The 7,475-nt window shown below is 35.5% G+C and overlaps 1 long non-coding RNA gene across 4 annotated transcripts; it reads right to left on the reverse strand.

Annotated features, from left to right (window-relative positions):
• Nucleotides 1–1,017: 1,017 nt before the first annotated feature.
• On the reverse strand, nucleotides 1,018–7,146 carry LOC130012450 (uncharacterized). 4 transcript variants are annotated; one of them, XR_008787885.1, is made up of 4 exons: nucleotides 7,081–7,146; nucleotides 2,656–3,282; nucleotides 1,835–1,907; nucleotides 1,018–1,599 (listed from the first exon to the last, which is right to left on the reverse strand). It is a non-coding gene; the product is annotated as an uncharacterized LOC130012450 (long non-coding RNA). The 4 variants fall into 4 exon arrangements; XR_008787886.1 differs by lacking the exon at nucleotides 7,081–7,146 and adding an exon at nucleotides 3,575–3,601; XR_008787887.1 differs by lacking the exon at nucleotides 7,081–7,146 and having other exon boundaries at nucleotides 1,027–1,599; nucleotides 2,075–3,539.
• Between the last annotated feature and the right edge of the window lie 329 nt (nucleotides 7,147–7,475).

Genomic DNA, 7,475 nt, shown 5'->3' on the forward strand with positions numbered 1-7,475 from the left:
TGAGTAAATTAGGTGCTGGCACACTAGCATGGAGGCCACAGGTTATCTCTTGGGGTTGATCGAGAAAGCTCATCTTGATTTTGCAGAGTGGTTTCCCCTGAGATCCAATGTACACATTGGCGTACACATAAAAGTTCTCTTGGCAGTTTGAATTGTCTGCGATATCACCTCGGTGGAAGCGGACGTAAAATACAACTAACCATCATCATTTGAATTCGGTATGAGAGTAGGCCATAGTGTCGCTGCCTAGACAAACATTTTCACTTAGCACAATGCATTAGACCAGTCGGAGCTGACCAGTAGGACGTTGTCTTTAAACCCCATTTCATTTCAGGTAATCTAGTATTTTTCTAGTAAGATTGAAGTCTCTCTACTTTCTTTATATGTAAATATCATATTTGAAATAAGTCATACTTTTATTCGATATGGGGTGGGGCTGGGGGGAATGGTCTAGTAGGTAATGCATGCGCATGAAATCACAGGGTCTGTCATTGTGTTAAGTGGCATGGTTTCAATTTCAAGGAGTAGAGTCGCCTGTCCAATCTCTTGAGTTTTTTCGCTGGGTCATTCGGTTTCCTCCGTTTTCTAAATACAATTCAATATAAATCAAACACGAAAATACTTTAAAACAGTAATCATGATGCAATATTAGACTTTTTAACACTTTCATCGAAAACCACACAGTTTTTCTCTGTTAACGTAGTTTCAAGTGCCAAATTGTGGTCAAATCTAAAATGTTGAAACATGCAGTGCCTATCAATTTTAAAATATCTCCTATATAGCTGTATTTCCATAGGATAAGTAAGTTGAAATAATCTGATTATGTAACACTACAACAGCTTTTTCATTCCTACCCCCCAGTTTGGAATCTGATAATTTAAAAGCACATGAATTTTGAATTCCACAGAACATTTTTATTTTTGAACATAAATGCATTCTTCAATAAGATGAGATGAATTGAATATAAATCAAACACGAAAATACTTTAAAACAGTAATCATGATGCAATATTAGACTTTGAACACTTTCATCGAAAACCACACAGTTTTTCTCTGTTAACATAGTTTCAAGTGCCAAATTGTGGTCAAATCTAAAATGTTGAAACATGCAGTGCCTATGAATTTCAAAATATCTCCTATATAGCTGTATTTCCACAGGATAAGTAAGTTGAAATAATCTGATTATGTAACACTACAACAGTTTTTTCATCCCCACACCCCGGTATGGAATCTGATACATTGCTGACCAATCATAGGTCGCCCCGTTCACTCGGGCCTGTCAAATGATTTACAATGGCGATGGTGCCTACAACTTTCCTGACCAAGAGATATGCACAACCGTCGATCAACACACAAGCCATTAATGTTATCTTCCAATATGAGAGGCCATGATAAACACACAGGCGTTCTTTTCAAGCTCGGAAATTAAGTCATCACCGAAAAGCAAAGTTTACAGAGGTCCTCAGGGCAGGAACCCAAACTGATTACGATTTGCCCTCCACTTCCACCACAGGTGTCATAGAGATCAGGGATGAAATTGATATGCATCATCGTTCTCCTAAAGCCAGTCCAGGAAGAGATCAGGTTTTGAGATGTAGACCTGAAATGTTAAATTTGGATGAGAATGAGAATTCTGGGGCGAATACTATCCAGGGAAATGGTCATTGACATCTAGAAAATGGTCAAAATGTGGAATTCTGTCATTCAGTTAAATGTCAAGGGGAGAAGACAGGCCTGTGCAGTACCAAATTTCCAGCCCATTACTATTAGTGAGCAGAAGTGGGGATGAGGTTGGATGTACTTCTTAAAGTGTATGAAATGCACATTTATCTCACCTGTTTTGCTTCTTTTTTTTTAATACTTGTGTTGAGGTCAATCATTCCACTCTATGAAACATTGCCCTGGCACCTGAAATGATAGGAGGCTGGGGACAAATATGAAATAAAAAACAGTGAGAAAATAAGAAAAAAATATGGTTTCAACTGGAAATAGAAATAAACCTCTTTATTTCTCGCGAACAGCCCGTCACTGGCCCTCCAAAAAGAAACCAGTTAACAATCAGTAAAAAAGTAAACCTTGAGTGTCACATAAGTCTAAGCCAATCTCAAAGGTAGATGCCATGTTTTGAGGTTCGGTCTAAATATTAAGGCCAACTGCATGTTTGGTCAAAAGTCACACAGGTGTGAATTTTGGAGTGTACATGTTAACATTTCATTGTATGATGTCAAAAACATGTTAGGTCTAAATGTTAAGACCAACTGCAGACTTGGTTCAAGGTCACAACATGTAAATAGGGTTAGGGCACATGATTTTTTGACACAATTGTGGGTTTGGGCTAGGGTCAGAACTAGGTCTTGGCTTAGGCCTAGGCTACATGCTTTTTGACAAGATTGTGGGTTAGGGTTAGGGTAAGGACTGGGTCTTGGGTTAGGGTTAGGGTCAGTCTTGTTTACATCTCGTGACTTTAGACCAAATCTGGAGTTGAGTTGGCCTTAATATTTAGACCTAACCATGTTTTGATATCATTGTGAACAAAATGTTACACATTTACAACCCAAAATTCACACTCAACCAACGGATACCCCCAATCATGGCTATTTTGATACCAAATAGTCAAAAAACTTACTGCTGGGCAATAAAAAAGCAGTATTCTTACCATTTCTGACACTTTCCATTCAAAACTTCAGGAAATAAGCCGTTGAAAAAATATCAACATCCCGAGTCGGCCATGCTTCTTTATATCATCAGGACTCAGACTAGCAATTATTTGCCCATTGACTTCAATGTTAAATGACTGTAACATCACAGGCTGTAGCTTTTTGCTCAACATTCCGTTGGTTCCAATCTTTATAGGCACAATGGGGACAACATTTGGCAATCTCCTCATCATAATTTTGTAAGGGGTTGACCGTTTAGATTTTTTGCTACACGGATTTGAAGTTGACGGGTGAAAATCTCACTTCCGACACAATGATTGCTCTGCAGAAAGACACTTTACACCCCCTATCCCTCCGCTGTAATATCATCAGTATTACCCAAAACTGCTATGAAATTGCAAATTTGATCCCTTTTCTCCAATTCTAGACCAAAAAGTCAACCAAAAATGCAGGAAGAGGGGAGAAAAAAATTAAGGGAAAAATTGTCTATTTATAACTCGCACTACATTCGACAATCATGAAATAAGGGGAAATAATTACTAGTCTTAGTCCTGACTCCTTTATTAGGGTTGTCTTTCTTGCTTTTATCTTCCATTTATTTACGTTTTTGTTGTCTCAGAGATGGACTATTATTTAAAAAAAAAGTTGAAAATCGTAAAGTTTAGGAAATGTTAATCATATAATGATGAAAAAAAAATAAGAGCATATGATAATAAAAATGTGTTTGAAATTGAAGGCTCTATAATTAGCCTATAATTAAGGTATCAGTATGGAACGGATCGTAATCGTACGGTATTCACTACGGTCAGACTGATATTTAGGAACGTAAAGTTATCAGTCTGGAACGGATCGTAATCGTGCGGTATTCATTAAGGTCATACTGATATTTAGGAACGTAAAGAAGACCATTTTACTAACCGTCTCCATTTTAAGAAAGAGCAGATATAAATATATGATTATATCGACGGAATCTCCACACGAATCTTTAATTTAGTAGAAGAAGAGCAAGTTGATCATTGTCGCCATATTTGACCTATTTCTCTATTGGTTGTATATGCATTAAGGCGTGGATCTAACCAACCCGAGTAGCTCATTATTGAGCCGAGAGATTTATGAAATGAAATTGGGGTTTAATGACCCGCATTCCTTCACTATTCAGGCTAATGAACACGAGGCGTTCAAGCCAGCTCTTTATTCACAGAGCTGCCTGGCTCCCCTGAGAGACTTTCACTGACAACTAGTCATTGTCGAGACTAATGATTTTTATCGCCGCTGTTGATCAATATATATATTAAATAATAGCCCGAATTTAAGTATACCAAAAGTTAAAGAAGTATAACCAGTTTTTGAGCCATTCAGATATGACTGCCAAAATTGTAATCAGCGCGCATGTTTTTTTAGGCTAAAGTCTAACCATAAAACTTAGTGTCCATACATAATAAATATTTTATTCCATTAATCAATTCCATTCCGCCATTGGTTTGTCTTAAACTCGTCATTTGTGTTCATGGGCATCAGGGTCGAGATGGCAACGTTATATGTTTTATTCGTCTAATTTACTATAAAACATCATTCGGTTTGCCTCACGGGTTAACGGCATATTAATAGCTTTATTCACTGAGATGGTTCCTTTACTTATAGTTTATTTTTCGAATTGCTTTTTGTATTTATTTAAATGGAAATATTTAGCACCTTCTTGTTAAACCGTTGAAAGATTTAAAGTTTGGATTAATGTTAAGAGAGTGTGGGTCAAAGATGCCGCTGGCAGAGTGTGTATAGGGTGTTAAAGTTTAAAAGTTATTCCCTACAAGGTGGTTCTACGGTTCTTACCATAGAATTCAGCTGTGAAATAACACAGTTTCTTTCATTATGTGTACAACAATAAAACTAGTTCAACTGCAAGTTGTCTAAACCACGGTGCTGTGATGTATGCATCTAAATGTTTCGACGACCCACCAATCAGTAGTTGCATGATGATTAAATTTATCGGACATGGAATGTGAAAATGCTTTGGAACTTTCAACTGTAACACGTTGCAATAATTACTCAATATAAGCCAAAAGGATCCGCCTTGTTCATTTATAGTCCGGCCCTTTCTTCAGTATTAAAATATAAAATTGAACACAAAGTATATTTAGTAATCCGTATTGTAGTAATGGCAATCACGGCTTGTGTTTTTTTGTTTTGTTTTTTGTTGTTTGTTTTTTTTTGCAAAATATAAAATAATTACGATGTCGTTTAACACTCACAATAACATATTTGGTTACCGGCCATTCAGCCATTCAGGTCGTACATGTGTCAAGTATACAGTCATATATACAAACGCCTAACTATAGAAGCCTACCATTCTTAATTTCTACTTTTCGCCCTCCAAAACACGAAAGTCGAAAAGTAGCAGTCACGACAAAATGTGAGGCGACAGCAACGCTATACAAGCCAAAATCGACTCGAAAATAGGAAATCAAGAAATAATACACTGCGATAATAGCGCCCCTCGTTTTTTTTCCTAATTTCTTATTTTCGACTTGCATTTTGGCTTGTATACCGTCTTGTTGACTTTCGACTTAGTCATATTTTTGTATTTATTGATGTCAGTAAGATGTTACTATGGAGAACGTAAATTTCAGATTATACATTCCAGACTTCGTAATTGTAAAAGTGCTCTAAACTTCCATAGATTTTTAATGCATATTTCACATAACCAGACATGCAGTTGTAGTCATACTCAAGAAGACAGCGACCATTATTTTCTGCACTGCCCAAATTATTCGTCTCAGCGTATCTCAACATTAAATACCCTCCCATTTAAATCCATAAATACAAAAGCGTTCCTATATGGCGATACCAACGAAAGTAACCCGTTCAACAAAGTGAGTTTTAGTAAAGTTCACAAGTATTTAAAACTAAACAAGCGCTTTGAATAGATAAGGTAATTGTCAGGCGACGATGATTGGTGTTAAATAGTGATGATGACGATGATGATGACCATGATGATGACCATGAAGATGATTTATTTATATATTTATTTATATACTAGAGGAATGCCCGGCTTCGCTCGGGGGTCATAACTCCGAAACCGGAAGTGGTAGACTAACGCCACCTGGCCTATGTTACTCCCCGGTCCGAGCTACCCCTATACCCCAAATTTCAGACTCGGAAATGACAACGTGAATGATGGATCAGTCGAACGACAGAGTGAATGACAGGAGTTTTCCAGTCGAATAATAAAGATAATGGCAACTCTGGTCATAGCATATCTGTTTATAATATATTTCATATAAATGTTTATACACGTATTTGAAAAATACATTTAGGTCTACGTGTAATGTTGAATGCATAAATTCGGAAATGTTTTGATCTCTTGAACTGTATTATTTAAAATACACGATTAACGTATTAAATTGTAAATAATGAATCAAGCCAACCCATGTATTAAATGTTTTAAATGTTTTATTGAATTGGAATAGAAACTGAAAACAGATTAACACCCTGTGTGAGATATTTCATTCAAATATTGTGAAAGGGTTGGTAATAAAATTAAAATTGTCATTGTGTCATTTTAATAACATTGAATCGTCCTATTCTGTTACGTAGTCGTCTCAGCATATTGTTGTCATGGGTTACTTCTGCTAAACAACTCAATAGAAACGAGTAAAGTATTATAAACGAAATTATGTCTAAAGAGTTCTTCATGACATGTATTGACTGTAAGACACAAAGCGTACAGGATCTAAGTGTGATGTTAAAGGTCAACACGCAAATATTGAAATTGGGTATGTTCGTGGATTGACTTATAGAATGTTGTTAATATTTCCATTTAAATAAATACAAAAGGCAATTCGAAAAATAAACTATAAGTAAAGGAACCATCTCAGTGAATAAAGCTATTAATATGCCGTTAACCCGTGAGGCAAACCGAATGATGTTTTATAGTAAATTAGACGAATAAAACATATAACGTTGCCATCTCGACCCTGATGCCCATGAACACAAATGACGAGTTTAAGACAAACCAATTGCGGAATGGAATTGATTAATGCAATATATAATTTATTATGTATTGACAATACTTTTCTGGTTAGATTTTAGCCTAAACACGACATGTGTGTTGGTGACAATTTTGGCAGTCATATCTGAATGACTCAAAAACTGTTTATATTTCTTTAACTTTTGGTATACCTAAATTCGGGCTATTATTTATGGTAGAAAGATATAATAAAATGACCTAAAGCTTTAAAACATATTTTTAAATATGTTGAGGCACCCTAAATTGAATTTGAAGCACCAGGGATAAATAAATAAAAATAGCTATAATGCATGATTTTATTGTAACTAGTGAACTGATAAATATTGTACAATTTATCTAAAGAGTACATTTATGAAAACGTGGTACTTTTCTGATATCTAGTTAAATTAACACTTACCCAGATCTTGGCATAAGCATGACTTAAAATGATCACGGCTAAAACACTTCCGTGCGAATCAAGAATTCTTTATGTGAGAATAGAGCTTTATAAGACCGTAAATGCACCACACATTATGTCTCCATAAGATGGTAGCTATAATCTTTCAATCCAATCCCCTAATTAAGTATACCCCCACCCAATCATAAAAAAATAATAACATAGCAAAACGGTGTTTAATTCTGATCATCTAAATTATCAAATGATATTCGCCGAAGTAGTAACTGAGAAGGGCGTGTTTTAAGATATACATAATGTATCTTACTATTTTTGGCTTATATAATTTGATTTTCAAATACAAACCATTAATACTTATCTTAGCATTAAAACAATCAACCATTTGTGGTTATATTGAA

Source organism: Patella vulgata, chromosome 4 (genome assembly GCF_932274485.2).
Source record: "Patella vulgata chromosome 4, xgPatVulg1.2, whole genome shotgun sequence".
In the NCBI taxonomy this organism is placed as follows: Eukaryota; Metazoa; Mollusca; class Gastropoda; family Patellidae; genus Patella; species Patella vulgata.